The 17,262-nt window shown below is 48.9% G+C and overlaps 1 protein-coding gene across 4 annotated transcripts in view; it reads right to left on the bottom strand.

Annotated features, from left to right (window-relative positions):
* The window catches only part of RASSF4 (Ras association domain family member 4), a 33,879-nt gene extending 27,193 nt beyond the window's left edge, over positions 1-6,686 (bottom strand). For 3 of the 4 annotated variants that reach the window (XM_027530968.1, XM_027530965.1, XM_027530967.1), the window contains exon 1: positions 6,579-6,686. The gene's annotated coding sequence lies outside the window, so the exon portion shown is untranslated. The remainder of the gene's footprint in view (positions 1-6,578) is intronic. The other variant, XM_027530966.1, reaches the window with a different exon arrangement.
* Positions 6,687-17,262: the final 10,576 nt, after the last annotated feature.

Here is a 17,262-nt window from a genome sequence, read left to right on the forward strand (position 1 = left end):
GAGTGGGTTGCCTTGCCCTCCTCCAGGGGATCTTCCATCTCTGGATAATATTGTGCTGCATGACAGAGGAGATGTTCTCCGCACTGGGCTTCTGGAATACACTTTACCCTAGACAGCCTGCTTATTTAAAGGACACGATTAACAAGCTGAGGGACACCAGCTGGGGTTGGCAGCTCAGAGGGAATCAGGAGCAAAGTGCAGAAGGATCCTAGATGACACAGAACGAAGTGAAAGGAGAAGGTGGCTTGTTGAGTAAACAGCTTCTGTGTCAGGGAAAGAGAATGGAGGACACCATCCCAAGTAAGGGAAGGAGGGATGTAAGGAAGGCTGGCGGAAGCAACAAAGCTGCTTCCAAATTGCCGGGCGAGGCCTGAGCCTTACAGGGCTGGAGCCTCCACGCCAGGGAAAAACCATCTTCTCTTCTTTGAGAGAACCATAAACTGCTGTGTCCTCTGACATCCATCATGCGTATGGCCTGAAGCCACTCTCATGGTCTCTGATTCTTACATGTCTCATCCCGTGACTCCCAAGTTGGCCACTCCGTCATCTCCTTGCATTCCAGACCTGAGCACTGGGGTCACTTTAGAATTCCACTCCAAATGTCGATACTGTGTTTGTGCCTCATTTACCCGACTGGAGGTTGAGACAGTTTTCATTCCCAGGGTCTTGTCCAGTTCTCAAGTGAGCTGCACGGGTACCTACGAGGCACCCTATAGATAACTTAAATGAGAGCTTGAGAGAGAGCGGGGACACAGGCCCAGGAAGAAAGCCAATGGAGATGTCTCTCTGTTTGGAACATGTTCCTGAAACCTCCCCTTAAACACTCGCTGTCCTCATGCATTGGGCAGGACTTAATGAATCTCCAATAGAATGTTTTTCTACCTTTTATAAAAAGCATGATCTTATCTTTCAATAAAACCCCAGGAGAAGCCTAATGCACAAACGGGCCGCTCTGGTCGAGGGTGGGGTCAGGGAGAGGGTGGGCTGGCCCGCCGCCCTGGCGCAGTCTGCAAAGTACAGAGTGAGATGCAGCTGGGCAGGCCAAGCCCTGTGGCTCTGCGGAGCCCAGCTTTCTTTGTCCTGGCTGGCTCCCCTCCCCCAGGCCCCAGGGCACACAGATCAGGCTCCACTCTTGCTTCCCTGGCTGGAGGAGACTCTGTCCCCAATCCAAGGACTCAGGCTGCAGCCCAGGTTCCCTGTCCCCAGAGGAGGGGCCCCAGGGCAGCAAGCCAGCCATGGTTACCTGTCCCAGTGAACAGGCAGGGAATTGTTTTCGCTTTCCACTTCAGTAGCTGCTCTGCCAGCCGTGAGGAGGGGCCGTGAGGACAGTGGGCCGGCTGCCTGCCCTCCCCATTGTCCCTGGTCTTTCGTTTGGAACAAAGGCCACTGGAGGTTTTCAGCTGCCTGGTTTGGACCATCTTTCCTCTTTGGGGTTGTGGAGCCGGTTATCATGGGAGAAGGCAGATGGCTCTTCAGGCCATCACTATAGCCCACTTCCTATGGGCCAAGGTCTGAAGCAGAAAAAGAAGGCTAATGCAGTGGTGTTTTCCTGAGGCTAAATCCACTGCATCGGAAAGCCTTTGATTTCAAGATGATGTGCTTCCCACAATGCCCCCTCTTTCATAAACTTGTGGCAACAATAGATGGTCATTGTCCTCACTTGGCAGAAGGAAAATGTTATCAGTGTGCAAATTAAAATGTGCTGAGGATGTGTGTGAAATCTGAATGCTTGGTAACCTCTGCTCTTACGTCTTATAAAATCACTACTCTGATGTTCCTCCTTGCGTGGGTGCTCAGCTGTGACTGACTCTTTGCGACCCCACGGACTGTAGCCTACCAGGTTTCTCTGTCCATGGAGTTTTCCAGCCAAGAATACAGGAGCGGGCAAGCAGGATGAAATTTAAATATGTTAAGGAGCATGACACGATGAGCCAAAGAAAAGGGACAGGGCGTGAGGGGCACGGCTGGGAGCCTCTGAGCCCAGGCTACTCAGACCAGAAGGAGGAAGGCGGTTCTCAAGAAAAGAGCAGGTGCTGGGACACTGCCATGCATTCCTGGGAAGCCCAAGGCCCCTGTTCTGCAGCCCAAGGCTACAACTTTCGATCACCAGCCAGGGCCAGCAGGAAGGTGGCAGGGAAAACAATGAACCTTTAAAAGGGCCCTCGAGAGCACCTGTTAGCCAGCAAATGGCAGGAAGTTGGCCAAGGAAGAAATTGTAGTGCCTGCTGGTACCAGCTGCCCCTGATAGGGGGTCTGGCCAGACACAGGCCACTCCCAAGCAACAGATTTTTTCCAAGAGAGCCAGCTGTTGGGATGCGGGTGGTGAGCAGGAACACAGCAGCTGCAGCTCCCGTCCCCTTCCACACTTCTATCTTGGCTCTTCCTCTCTCCTCCATCTTCACCCCACCCTGGACTTGACCACACCCTCCCCGCCCCAGCCCTGGTGGCCGGGAAGCCCACGGGGACATTGTGCAGTCCAGCTGGAGTCGGGCAGAGCAGGAGAGGCCACTGCAGAGCCACTGGCACCTCTGCTCACCACCCTCTCCTGGGTCCATCCTCTGACCCTGGCTCACCTTTACTGTATCCTCTCCTCCCCCAAGTCTTGGCCTTCCACCAGCTCTCTCGCTCAGACCATCCCAACACCCAGTCCTCCATGACACCATTGACCTTCCTCTGAAGAGCCGAGCCCTCTGCACTTAGGCAGCCTGGTCCTTCTCGTAAGCTTTCTGACAGCTCCCACTTAGAGGTGGTGCTACACCCAGACTCCTGCAGCCAGATCTCCGGTTTCTGTCCTTGATTTCAAAACATGGCAACCTGGGGCAAGAAAGCACTTCCAATCCTCCTGCTCCCTCTCACATATACGTACTCCCTGGCCAAAGTCCTTACATACACCTCTTCCTCCTCAAACTGGACCCGCCCCTTGCCTATGGAAGAAGAAATCTAAGGAAACAGGAGGGCTTCCCAGTGGCATTAGTGGTTAAGAACCTGCCTGCCAATGCAGGAGACATGAGAATTCAATCCTAGGTAGGGAAGATCCCCTGAAGGAAGAAGCAGGAAATGGCAGCCCACTCTAGTATTCTAGCCTGGAGAATCCCATGGACAGAGGAGCCTGGTGGGCTACAGTCCATATCATCACAAAGGGTCAGACACGACTGAGCACACACTCATAGAAACAGGAATCCTTGCAGCCGTGCTTTTTGGGCCAAATAGCTACTCAGAATGATCACTGACCAATATCCCTCTGACCTGGGGTTAGAGGGGCAGGCCCTCCTATTATTAAGTGCCAAGTGCTGTGGGGCAGCACTGACGCTCTCTATTGCTGCCCCCACCCCCTGCTCCCTGACGCGCCCTCCCGCCCCAGCCAGCGCTACCCACTGCACCACACCTGCGTACCGCATGCAGCTGCTGAAGGCGGCTTCCTGCAAGACTCGGTTCAGCTCAGAACCATGGGTCATGGATCCCTTTGGAGTCTCTTGAAAGCTTAACACACTCTCTCCAGAAAAATGCCTGTGTGCGCGTGAGTGTGCACACATGCACACATGAGATCTGCATACCATTGCAGGGGATCGGTAAACCCTTATCCATGTGCCCCGGGATCCCTAGGTCCCAGGTTAAGAACTTCTGCTGAATGCGTCGCAATAAGAAAGAGGAGGCAAGGGGGCGTCCCAGAGAGAAGGCAGGTGTGAGCTTTGCTCGGGCATTGGCTGATGATTTCAGCATGCTGCTGCATCTCTTGGGCCTCAGCTTAGCCAGGATTGTAGCCAGGCAGCTGGACAAGAGTGTCTTTAGGTCTCTTTCCAGCTCTGCAGCTATGGGGCTGTATGACACCTTCACTTCTACCCTCCAAGGTCAGGCAAGGCTGTTGTTGTTCTTGTTGGGTCACTAAATTTGTGTTCAACTCTTTTGTGAACTCATAGATTATAGCCCACCATGCTCCTCTGTCCATGGGATTTCCCAGGCAAGAACACTGGACTGGGTTGCCATTTCCTCCTCCAGGGATTTTCCCAACCTAGGGATCGAACCTGCGTCTCTAACACCACAGGCATATTCTTTACCACTGAGCCACCTGGGAAGCCCAAGGAAAGGGGAAGGGGCTCCAAATCTCTTTCAGCAGTGCATCCTGGGGAAGGAGGTCAGAAGCCAAAAACAGGAGGGAGCCGAATGCAAGTTCCCCTTTAACAGGAGTGAGAAATCTGCCGAAGCTTCGGAAAGTGCAGCCGCTTCCCATTTGATTTTGATTTACTTTAAAACAACTTGAAAATGTTTTCTTCAGTGTACTCTGTGGCAGGGTAACCACCAGCCTTTGCAAGAATCTGGATTTAGAGCTCTGCTCTGGGATTCTGATGCTGAAGCTGAAACTCCAATACTTTGGCCACCTGATGCGAAGAACTGACTCATTTGAAAAGACCCTGATGCTGGGAATGACTGAAGGCGGGAGGAGAAGGGGACGACAGAGGATGAGATGGTTGGATGTCATCACTGACTCAATGGACATGAGTTTGAGTAAGCTCTGGGAGTTGGTGATGGACAGGGAGGCCTGGCATGCTGCGGTCCATGGGGTCACAAAGAGTCGAACATGACTGAATGACTGAACTGAACTGAACTGGGATTCTGTAGCTGTGTGACCTTAGGCAAATCCCTTTCCTTCTCTGACCTTCAGATTCCTCAGTTGAATCACTGACTGCTGTGAAGGTGAATGAGGGAACAGGTAAGATGGGCTTCACCCATGATAAACAAAAGTTCCCAGCAGAAGTCTGAATGGAGTCCAGGGCTCCAGAGGGACAGTGAGGCTCTGATACAGGAATATGGTACTCAGAGAGGATGACGGTCCTCAGCAGGAGCGTCTATGAGCCATGGTATTTGGCTGAACTCACTCGCAAAACCAGGGCCCAGTCCAGAGTGTGTTCTGTAGCTCCCATAGTCAGAGCCTCCCCTTTGAGCCTCTGCATTTATAGAACCTGAACTATAACACATGCCTGAGTTCTGTTCATATTCTGTTGTTACGGGTCATTGTCCAGCTGACCCTGACCCAGGGGGACTCTGGACCTTTGCTCCATTCTCCAGGCCACCTGCTGGAGTCTCCTGGTGGAAATACGGCTCCACCCATCTTACTCCCTAATCCCCCACCCCCTCCCCTCCCCTCATCCCCCCCCACCCCCACCCTTGTTTTCACACTGACACTTTAATCTGTGGTCTCAATCTCACTTTCCCTGCAAAGTCTTGAACCACCAGCACTACGCACAGAGGGGATAATGACAAAAACTAATGAAAATGTACTGACAGCAGTGAAACACGACCCGTAACAGCTTCCAGCCAGCAATTTTTTGACCTAGGGCTAAGGCATTCATATTCTCTTTCTTCCTTCCCCTTCCTCCCCTCTCCCTCCCATCCGTCACCCCCTCCTTAGCACCTCCCACCCTGCTGGCAGCAGCTCAGGAATTACTCCAGGGAGTTGGAGGCAGGCAGATCGATCGGCATTTTAGTTGTTGTTATTGTTTACTCATGGCTTCTGCCAACAAATCTTGATTGTGCCGTGAGCAGTTAAAGAACAGAGAAGCCTGTGAGGGTCCTTCTTGCAAGTGTAAGTGCACGGCTTTGGAGTCCAACTTGCTGTTCAGTCACTAAGTCATGTCCCACTCTGCAGCCCATGGACTGCAGCGTGCCAGGCTGCCCTGTCCTTCCCCATTTCTGGGCACAAATTCCAGACTCCCAGCCCTCACCTGTTATGACCGTACTTAATTCCTCTGTGAAGTGGGTTATTAAAGCTTTTTCAGTGTTTTAAGCAAACACTGTCACTGGCCTAGGACTAACCCTGGTGCGAGAGGTCACACACAGCCCTCCCCCAGGGCTGCGACAGATTAATAAAAAAAAGGCATCTGTCCAGAGTGGGAAGTGCAGGACAGTCAGGAGCACGGTGCAAACAGGGTGCTGAAGTCATTGGGGGAAATGAAAGAAATCTGGCATAATAAGCCCTGGCTAAAAATTCTGACCCTATCCCTGACTCATCCGGGTAAAACCAGACAACTCTGTAACTTTTCAAGCTTCAGTTTTCTCATCTGAAGATGAGGACACTGAAAGTATCAAGGCTGTGGGAAGTGTGAGAGACATATTGTGCTAAAACTCTTAGCACAGGTCTGACAACAAGGCAAATCCTCTGTAAATAGCGATTGTGAGGCCCTACTGCTGCTATTATCTCGGTGTTCGTGGTCTTCCATTCATGAAATCTGAGGGTTGTGGCTGAGGCACTTCCAGCCTCTCCCCCCGGTTCTAAGATCAATGCTGCCAGGATATTGGCCAAGATGAAACAAGGTGGGCAAAGGTGTAGCCGGCGGCCGCGCGCACCTGCTTCGCTCAGGTTCTTGCTCCTTAAGTGTCCTCTCATTGGAGCAGGTGCCTGGCGCAGTGCCCACTCTCAGCGTTGGGCCCGAGGCCCAGAAAGTGCCAGGCTGGCAGAGGGAGGGGACTTAGCACGAAGCAGCCACAAGTGCCTAGACTCCAGAGCCCCTGGCTGGGGAAGGTCCTGGGCTCGCGCGGTGGAGGGAGGTCGGAGCTCCGCGGACGCCCCATGCATCACTCACCGACCACTCATCGCGTAGTGCAGAACCCGCTGCCGGTGCCTTGCCCTCGCAGTCACCCGAGATGCCTCCGCAGCGCCTACTGCCCGTCTTCCAGGACTTGGAGCGTCAGGCCCGCCCCTCCCCGCCCCTCGCCTCGCTCCGGCCAATGGCACAGCCCCGTTACTCCCTTTCCGCCCCGCCCCCAGGCTCTTCCCGCCCCTCCCCGCCTCTCGCCCAGCTCTGGCCAATGGCATCACGTCACCTTGACGGACCCGCCTAGCCTCTGGCACACCCGGGAAGGTAGGGGAGGTGCCGAGGGGACTCGGGGAAGGTTTGGGCATCGGCTGTGTGGGCTGTCCCGGGACCACCCCGAGGGCGCCTTAGGGAGACTCAAGAAGGAAGCAGCCCCGACTGGGTCGGCAGGATCAAGCATGCGGGCCAAGCTCAGGAACCCTGCTGGAATAGACACTCGGGTTTCCAACAAAGGTCGCTGTGCAAGCCCCGCAATTCCTAGTGTGCCTGTCATGAGAGAGGAGGTTATCAGTAGAACCCGAACGATGTTAGCTTTTGCTCAAGGGCCACCCGTCTGTAGTTCGGCTGCAGGGTTGGCGTTGCCTCTCAGAGCTTCACCGCCTTTAAGAAATCAGATCCTCAGATGATGAAGAGGAGACAACTTCCCTGCCAGTTACCCCGCCTGCTGCAGGAGAATTTATCTGCGCGGGGGCAGAGTGACCACGGCCTTTTGGGCAACTCGAATAGTTCAGTAATTCTGGGGTGTGGGGGTGGAAGGGATGGAGAAGGGGTTGACAAAAACAATTCCGATTTCTGTTTCATACCTCCATCCCAACCCTGACCTTGGGACTTCCCCTTCCCTCCCCCCAGCATGAATCATTTTACTTTCTTCTCAATCTGTGGTTCCTAATATTTTTAGAGTCATATGGCCAGTTTAGAATGTGATATGGACCTTTTAGAAAAATGCAGGTTCCCACATAGGCAAAAATCAGCCTGGGATTTGAGTCTATGAGCCTCTGGACCCCATTTGAGGGAGGCTGTACTAATCCTTGTTGTTAGGGCTGCTGGATATGGGGTAAAGAGATTGGGCTCTACCATCGACTTCCTGCATAACCTCGCCCTGTTGCAATGGCTCTGGGCTTCAGTTCCCCCATCTGTAAAAATCAGGGAGCTAAAGATGACCAGGCCAAGGATCTTTCAGCTCTGTCTTTGCACGATTTCATGAAGAGTAGCCCATCCTCTGCCAATTCAGGACACCCCTGTGGTCAGGGACCTCTGTTCCTGCAGAGCCCAAAGGTCTGATCACCAAAGCTGAGGACAATAATTGGGCGCTTCAGAAGTAGTTTTTTTTTTAAAAAAATCTTTTCAAACAGTAAGTAAAATTCAACGTAGCCCTCAACCTCTGAGCATTCATTCATGCCCAATAGGATAAGTGGACAGAGCACCTAGGTAAAATACAATTTCCCTGGGGCTTTCCAGCACTCGCGAGTGCTGATCAAGCTGACGCTATCTTCAGGGCCAGGACTGGAGTGATGACTGGTTTTAAGGAACAGCTTGATGTGTCCTTCACTCCCACTGTGTGCCAGGCACTCTCTAGGGGCCTTACCGTGGGGATCCCACCCAACTCCTGCAACCTCCCTGGGAGTGGTTGTTGCTAACCACGTTTTACATAGAACACAAGGGTCCATCCTCAAGGAGCTTCAGAAGGACAGTCACCTTTTCCCTCAGTGCTCACCAGTGCCGTCTGTATCTGGCCCCCAGATCACTCATGGTGGGTGTTGTGTAGACTCTTAGGTGCCAACCCAGTACCCACTCTCTGCTTTGGAAAAAAGAAAGAGGAGAAGAAAGGAAAAGAAAGGAAAATTCATGCAGCCACTATGGAGAACGGTAAGGAGGTTTGTCAAAAAACTAAAAATAGAGTTGCCATATGATCCAGCAATCCCACTCCTTGGCATATCAAAAAGATACACGGACCCCAGTGTTCATAGCAGCACCATTTACAATAGCCAAGACTTGGAAACAGCCTAAACATCATTGACGGATGGATAGACAAAGAAGATGTGGTAAATACATACAATGGAATATTGGTCATAAAAAAGAATGAAATAATGCCATTTGCAGTTACATGGGTGGACCTAGAGATTATCATACTAAGAGATATAAATCAGAAAGAGAAAGGCAGATGTCCTATGATATCACTTATATGTAGAATCCAAACGGTGACGCAAATGAACTTATCTGCTAAACAGAAACAGACCCACAGACGTAGAGAACAGGCTTGTGCTTGCCAAAGGGGAAGGGGGACAGGGGAGGGATAAACTGGGAGTCTGGGATTAGCAGCTACACAACTACTCTATCCTGCATAACATCAAGGTCCTGCTGTGGAGCACAGAGAACTACATCCAATATCCGGTGACAAGCCCTAGTGGAGAAGGACAAGAAAAAGGAATATGACCGAATCACGTTGCTGTAAGCCAGAAACTAACATCGTGAATCAACAGTGCTTCAAAAAGAGTCGAGAGGTAGACAGAGCGAGAGGGGAGAGAGCAGGAGTGAGCGACGTGTTTGGGGCAGCAGAGTCCCGCTCCCTAGTATTGGGTCATGACCATTTGTGTTTTTCATGCTGTACTTACAGCTGAACAGTGTGCCATGAAATTAAGTTAGTACGCGATTTGACTAGTGTTTAAAAATAGAAAGTATCAATGCATAGCACACAGTCAATGAAAGCTGTGTCTTACAAAGTTTGTTCACCTTGTGATTCATTTCGGTGTATTAGGCTGTTCTATAAAATACATTTCTCACTGTGGGCCTCAGTAAAAAAGGTTGAAAGTTACTAAGTCAGTCTCGACAACCTTTTACGTAGTTTCCTCAGCTCCCTTTGAAGCTATAAGTGGTCATGTGACCCACTTTTGGGCTAAGAGATAGGGAAAACTGCTGGAGGGTGAAGACAACTTTTGCTTCCGTGACAGAAGGAGCAGATAGATTCCTCTTTTCCCTGCCCTTCTGTCTCAAATGTGGATAATGTGTAATGTCTGGAACATTAGCAACCATTTTGAGGTTATGATACAACATGCCCACATACTAAAGCTGGAGCAGCACAAAGAGAAAAGGAGTCTGGGCCTTTAGCAACATTACGGAGTTGCTGTGCAATGCCTTCACTGCTGCCTCTAGACTTCCAGGAGGATTCTTTTCTTTCTGAGCCACCAGGAAAGGCCCCCAGATAAACTACTATTTGTTTAAGCCCCAGGTTGGCAAGTCTTTTCTGTAAAGGGCCAGATATTCAATATTTTAGGCTTTGTGGGCTAAGTGATCTCTGTCACAACTACTTAATTCTGCTGTCGTGGTTTGGAAGTATCCATAGATAGCAGGCAAATCCAAGGACATTGGTGAAGTTCCAGTAAAACTGTTAACAAAACAGAAGGCAGGCCACATGTGGCCCCTGGGCTGTGGTTTGCTCGCTTTCCCTGGATGACCGTGCCCTTTTTATTGCCTCTCTGACCTCATCTCCTCCCACTTCCCCTCCCTGTCTCTGTTCTCCTTCCCACATACCAGGCCCACTCCCACCTCGTGGAGTTGCCCTTGCTGTTCCCGCAGCCTGGCAGGCTCTTCTCCCACGTATCTGCAGGACTCGCTCCTTCGCCTCCTTCAGGTTTTACACACAGCTGCTCCTCTCTGCAGCCTTCCCTTGCCCACTGTCCAGAAGGCCAGTCCCTGGCCTGCACACACTACTCTCTGGCATGCTGTGCATTTCATGTCTTTATCAGGAGATCCTTGAGAGGGAGATCTTATCTGTTTCCTTAGATGCTAACTCTGCCTGTAATGTGAAGGTGTTTAATCAACATTTGGTATAGGATTGATTTTTTTTTTCCTGACTGTCAAATTCAGGTAAGAAAACACACATAAGGAGGCTCATTACCCCATCCAAGGGGACAGAGTGAGTAAAGTCGTAGAATCTGAGTCTGCCTCCTAATTGCCCTGATGGTCGTATTTGTGCCCCCAGAGAACGAGAGTAGAACAATATCTGCCTCTGTAGGGGGCTTCCCTGATGACTCAGTGGGTGAAGAAACTGAGCGAATAAGCATGTACCTCTATTGGAAGATTGGGCTCAGGGAAGCAGGGGCCACAGAATTTTCTGGAAGACTTCTTCCCCCAGGGAATTGTCCCAATAAAGGGGGCCTTTGGGAGTCAATAAGGAAATAGGGCATTATCCTGTTATCTTGGGCAGTCTCATTTTTTATAGCATTCCTGCTTCAGAAAATCGTTAGGGAAAAAAATCTTTATTTTGTGAACAGTCCAGACTGACTTGTAAGATCCATAAAGTGTTGGAGGGAAGCACTCACAACCCAACATTTTTAGCCAAGAAGGAGCCACAGAGAATAAACTTACGTTTGACTTGTAAGTGTGGAAACATAAAGGAGCCCAAGTCTGATCAAACACATGTGATTTCTTGCATCAGATAAGGCTGCTCCTGGGGCAGTGCACTCTGCTTGGCTTTCCTTGAAGCTTCTTGGCACCATTCCAAGAAGGTGGAGCAATTACCTTCTTCCCTCTGGTGTTTTTAGAGGCAAGTCATGAAAATGCCTGGGTATAATCACATGCTGTTAAGATTCAGTTTAGATTTCTTTGAGTCTTGAAAGAAAATAGACTTTATTTTGGCATATCAAAAAAGAAAATATTTAACATAAATATTAACAATGAAGATGATTGTCAAGGCCATTCTTTTAAAACAGTAAAGTGGAGTTTGAATTAAAATTACTGGGTAATTTCCTAAGGCTTTTTGTGGGTGACTTTGTATGATTTTTCCCTTTTACGTTCTCTGACAGAAGATTCTGGACAAGTGAGTTTTTAAAGCAAGTTTTCAAAAATTCTGCAGATTTTGAATGCATATCTTTGGAAAACAACTGGATGATTGTACTTGATTGAGATCAGTAATATCTAGTTTCAGGTAGATTTTCTTTACTTTAGTGGGTTCTGTTTCATTGAACCCATTAGCAGGATGATTCCACTTACTGGATACTTCTTGTACTATTCCGTTGGTCGAATCCTTGAGTAGCAACGTCATCCCATTAATGTGCAGCAGGATTTGCCAGTTTTCAGACAATGTCTCAGATAATTTGTATACCATCTACATTTCTTTCCTATATGAAATAGTTTTCATTAACTCCATTTGTTAGCATATGAGTAATAACTTCAGGTTAATATATGGAACTCTGCAACCCATTCCAGAGGCAGGCTGAGAATGAGAATTTATTCTACAGATGGACAGGAATTTCAATGATTTTGCCATGTGAGAGCCTTCTTTCTCCTTAAATGGGCACACACACTTAACATATTATTTGTCCTTTAAGTTAGGCTTTGGAAAAACATCCCATGCTACAGATCTAGTAAGTGTTAGACACTGGGTTTCTTAGAAGGATGAGAGTTTGCTTTAAAAGGTGATATATTAATTGCTCAAGATTGCTGCTGAAATTTCCTTTGGGGAAAAATAACTGCTTAGCTCAAGCCCTTTCTCCACTTGGCCCCAAGAAGAGGATGTAAATGTACCCAGAACCGCTCGAAAACATATGTGAGGACAAGGATGGCATGAACATCTCTAGGCAGAGAGCATACTCAGGTCTGGTTGGCTGATCAGTTACGACCTTTCTCTTCACACTCTCCTCCCTCTCTTCCTGACACTGGACATGCAGACTTTTTTTTTTTTTGGTTCATCCAACAGTACAAATCAGAAAGTTAGGGAAGGGACATCTCTCCACGTGTCCTTGGATTCTCCCTGCCTCCCCATGCCTCCCCCAGACCTGTGTCACCTCCCCACTCACCCACATCTCATACGTTCTTCCACCGTCTACGTGCCTCTGGAGGATGCTGACAATATGGGGTTGCTAGAAAGCTGATTATTATGAATGGATATTGTAATGATCAGGAGTTAATAAGATCTTAACAATAGGATGAAAATAACTTGCAAAGCAAAACTCCTAGACAAACTGCATTTTCATTGTAACTATAATTTTAATAATAGAAAATGACTTGAAGTTGTTTAATATTTTGATTCATTTAACAAAAAGCAAGACTGTTTACTGAACACAATGGCTGGACATGACAGAGTATAAGGGCAGGAGGATTTACCAGACAATGCGTTTCAAAGGAGAACGTCTTAATTAAGGATTTCCCTCCACAGAGAGTCTGTGTTGCTTGGGAGCCAGCATCTCTATGAATAACAAAATACTGACTGATACTCAAGGCTGAGAACTAAGGAGTGTCAGGACCTTCCGTCAAGCCAGGATATTAAGCAGCCAAAGGAAGCCGAGATCTTCCAGATGAAAAATAGAGCATTTGACAAACAAGGGCCGTTTGTCCAGCTCCTGGGCTGTGAATTTCAAAGTGATCCTCCTCAGGCACTTTGGGGAGACTCCCCGGCAGAGAGAATGTGGCTGCTTCTGTGTCTGGAGGGAAGAGTGGCCTCGACTACCTTGTCTTCTAAGCACGCAGCTTCCTGAGGAATGGAAAACATCCCCAGCGGGGAAGGGGCAAGTTGGCCAGACTTGACCTGTTAACCCTGGGTTTAAAAAGATGTTTCAGCTGAATTGACCTTACCTCTGAACCTGCTATCAAAGCCACCTCTGTTTCGCCTCTGGTGTGACAGAGCTGCCCATTCCCAAGCTTCCTTCTCAAACTTTGTAAACTAAGGAGCTGACTGTTTAAGAAAGGATGTGTGTGTGTGTTAGTTGCTCACTCGTGTCGACTCTTTGCGACCCTATGGACGGTAGCCCCCAGATACTAGAGTGGATTGCCATTCCCTTCTCCAGAGGATCTTCCCGACCCAGGGATTGAACCCATGTCTCCGGCACTGCAAGCAGATTCTTTACCATCTGAGCCACCAGGGAAGCCCTTAAGAAAAGACAGCACTGCATAATTACTAAACTTCTTAAATTGTGTGTCCATTGGAAATTGTTTCTTTTTTTTTTTTTCACTTTGAAAACGCTCCCTCATTGTAATAATTAAGATGTCAACCTTACACCTGGGACAGAATTAGAATGATTGTGTAATAGAGTTCTCAGGAGAAACACAGATAGGAAATTATCTTATCTTATCTTATCTTATATTATATTATGTATCCTATTGTGATAGGTGGATAGAGATTTATTTATTATTGAAATTAGCTCATCTGACAGTTCCAATAAGTAATTCCTGGGGGCTGACAGGTCCAAAATCTTTTGTGCAGGCCAACTGGCTAGAGATTCATGTAAGAGTTGATGTAGCAGTCTCGAGTCTAAAATCTGCAACCAGTAGTCTGGAAACTCAGGATTTTCGTGCTACAGTCGAAGCAGAATCGTCTCTTCCTCAGGAAACTTCAGTCATTGCTCTTAAGGCATCCTTAAGGCCTTAAGATTGGCTGTGTGTGCTTGTGTGTGAGTGTGTGTTGCTCAGTCGTGTCCGACTCTTTGCAACCCCATGGACTGTAGCCCTCCAAGCTCCTCTGTCCATGGAATTCTCTAGGTCAGAATACTGGAGTGGGTAGCCATTCCCTTCTCCAGGGGATCTTCCTGACCCAGGGATGGAACCCTAGTCTCCTGCATTGCAGGCAGATTCTTTATCGCCTGAGCTACCAGGGAAGCCTCAAGATTGAATGAGACCCTACTCAGAGTCTACTGATGTAAATGTTAATCACATCTTAAAAAAAATACCTTCACAGCAGCATCTAGACTGGTGTTTGATCAGACAGCTGGCACCATGGCTTAGCCAAGTGGACACAGAAAATGAATCATGCCCCTCTCAGAACAGGCTCCGTGGCCAGGTGCGGCCTGGTGCTCGGAATTTCAAGACACTCTGAAATATGGCAGTGCCTCTTTTCCCAGCGATTCCCCGTTTTACTGTGCCTCTATAATCTGGGGCAATTTTTGAAGAACTTCTGCCTCTCCATTGGCCTACGAAGTCTAACTGAGGGGTTGGCTGCTACTGCTAAGTCACTTCAGTCGTGTCTGACTCTGTGTGACCCCATAGACGGCAGCCCACCAGGCTTCCCCGTCCCTGGGATTCTCCAGGCAAGAACACTGCAGAGGGTTACCATTTCCCTCTCCAATGCATGAAAGTGAAAAGTGAATGTGAAGTCGTTCAGTTGTGTCCGACTCTTCTCGACCCCATGGACTGCAGCCCACCAGGCTCCTCCGTCCATGGGAGGAGTTGGCTAGATAGTAAGTATTTTCTCATTTGTGGCCTGTGCCCTCTCTCTTGCCACTTCTCAAGCAGAAGCAGTCACAGATGACCTGTAAATGGATGGTATGGCTGTGTTCTGATAAAACTTTATTTACCAAAACAGGACGAGGGCCCAGTTTGGTCCGTGAGTAAAGAGAGAGGTGGGGTTGAGATAGGACACTCTCCTTATGCAAAACCTAGCAAAGGGTGTGGGCAAGTTACACTCTAGCATGGGAAGCTTTCATCTGTAAGGAACAAAAACCCTAAACAAAGAGGATTTCATCATCTTACACCGGAAAAAGCCCCAGGGATGGGGGTTGCACTGTTGTTTAAGTCGGGGTCTCAGAGACCTTTTCAAGGACCCGGGTTCTTTCCATCTCTGCACCCACCCTCACACTTTTTGTTCCCCCTTACACTCGGAAACGGTTCTTATATTTCTCAGCAGTCATGACCACATTGAATGGAAGGAGAGGAAAGGAGTGATCGCTTGAGGCTCATGAGAGTAGCAAGGAAACCTTTCTGAGAAGGTATTGGGACACCCCTGCCACCTCTCACCTCTCGTTGTCCAGGAGTGGGATATGGGCGCCCTGCAGAGGACGGATCCAGGTGACGGGACCCAAGTGACCCAGCATGTGACTGGCAGAGGGGAGGAGGGTAGATCAGCTATGAAAACTCAGGCTCTACCAGCAAGCGAGGGATCAACAGTGCCCCTGGAAAGAAGTCCGTCCATGCCTGCGGTGACTGCAGAGTCACGGCAGACAAGGAGAGCCCATTGTGGGGGCAAAGTCACTGCACTGGGGTGAGTGAACTGGGTCTGAAGCGAGAAGGGAGGACAACAGCTGGAGAGAAGTTGAGGAGAGCAGGGTCCACTGTGGAGCACCCGGGAGGTGGGGAGGAAGCTCTCATAATGGGGAAAGGACCCCGGCTAGAGAAAAGTGGCCTGGCTGTGAGCACAGGCAGCTGCCCAAACCTGAGAAATGGGAAGAGCGGCCCTGGGGTCCTGAGGCTTCAAAGACTCCCACCAGCAACTGGGGGTCTTTGGCCATGGGCTCAGGGCTCAAGGGAATAAAGAGGCCTTTGGGAGGCGGTGCTGGTTGGCCTCGCTCTGCTACCTGTTTTTATAAACCCTAGAGACTGGAACACAGCAAGTTCAGGTCAGTCACTCAGTCATGTCTGACCCTCTGCAACCCCGTGGACTGAAGCACGCCAGGCCTCCCTGTCCATCACCAACTCTTGGAGCTTACTCAAGCTCATGTCCATAGAGTCAGTGATGCCATCCAACCATTTCATCCTCTGTCGTCCCCTTCTCCTCCCGGCTTCAATCTTTTCCATCATCAAGGTCTTTTCCAATGAGTCAGTTCTTCACATCAGGTGGCCAAAGTATTGGAGCTTCAGCTTCAGTCCTTCCAATGAATATTGAGGACTGATTTCCTTTAGGATGGACTGGTTGGATCTCCTTGCAGTCCAAGGGACTCTTAAGAGTCTTCTCCAACACTACAGTTCAAAGCATCAATTCTTTGGTGCTCAGCTTTCTTTATAGTCCAACTCTCACATCCATACATGACTACTGGAAAAACTATAGCTTTGACTAGATGGAACTTTGTTGGCAAAGTAATGTCTCTGCTTTTTAATATGCTGTCTAGGTTGGTCATAACTTTCCTTCCAAGGAGCAATTGTCTTTTAATTTCATGGCTGCAGTCACCATCTGCAGTGATTTTGGAGCCCAAGAAAATAAAATCTCTCACTATTTCCATTGTTTCCCCATCTATTTGCCATGAAGTGATGGGACCAGATGCCATGATCTTCGTTTTCTGAATGTTGAGTTTTAAGCCAACTTTTTCACTCTCCTCTTTCACTTTCATCAAGAGGCTCTTTAGTTCTTCTTCACTTTCTGCCATAAGGGTGGTGTCATCTGTGTATCTGAGGTTATTGATATTTCTCCTGGCAATCTTGATTCCAGCTTGTGCTTCATCCAGCCCAGCATTTCTCATGATGTACTCTGCTGCTGCTAAGTCATGTCAGTCATGTCCGACTCTGTGTGACCCCATAGACGGCAGTCCACCAGGCTCTCGTCCCTTGGATTTTCCAGTCAAGAATACTCTAGTGGGTTGCCATTTCCTTCGTCAGTGCATTAAAGTGAAAAGTGAAAGTGAAGTTGCTCAGTCGTGTCCGACTCTTTGCGACCCCATGGACTGTAGCCTACCAGGCTCCTCTGTCCATGGGATTTCGAAGTCAAGAATACTGGAGTGGGTTGCCATTGCCTTCTCTGAATGTACTCTGCATATAAGTTAAATAAGCAGGGTGGTAATGTACAGCCTTGATGTACTCTTTTTCAAGTTTGGAACCAGTCTGTTGTTCCATGTCCAGTTCTAACTGTTGCTTCTTGACCTGCATACAGATTTCTCAGGAGGCAGGTCAGGTGGTCTGTTATTCCCATCTCTTTAAGAATTTTCCACAGTTTGTTGTGATCCACACAAAGGCTTTGACATAGTCAATAAAACAG

This window comes from Bos indicus x Bos taurus, chromosome 28 (genome assembly GCF_003369695.1).
Source record: "Bos indicus x Bos taurus breed Angus x Brahman F1 hybrid chromosome 28, Bos_hybrid_MaternalHap_v2.0, whole genome shotgun sequence".
In the NCBI taxonomy this organism is placed as follows: domain Eukaryota; kingdom Metazoa; phylum Chordata; class Mammalia; order Artiodactyla; family Bovidae; genus Bos; species Bos indicus x Bos taurus.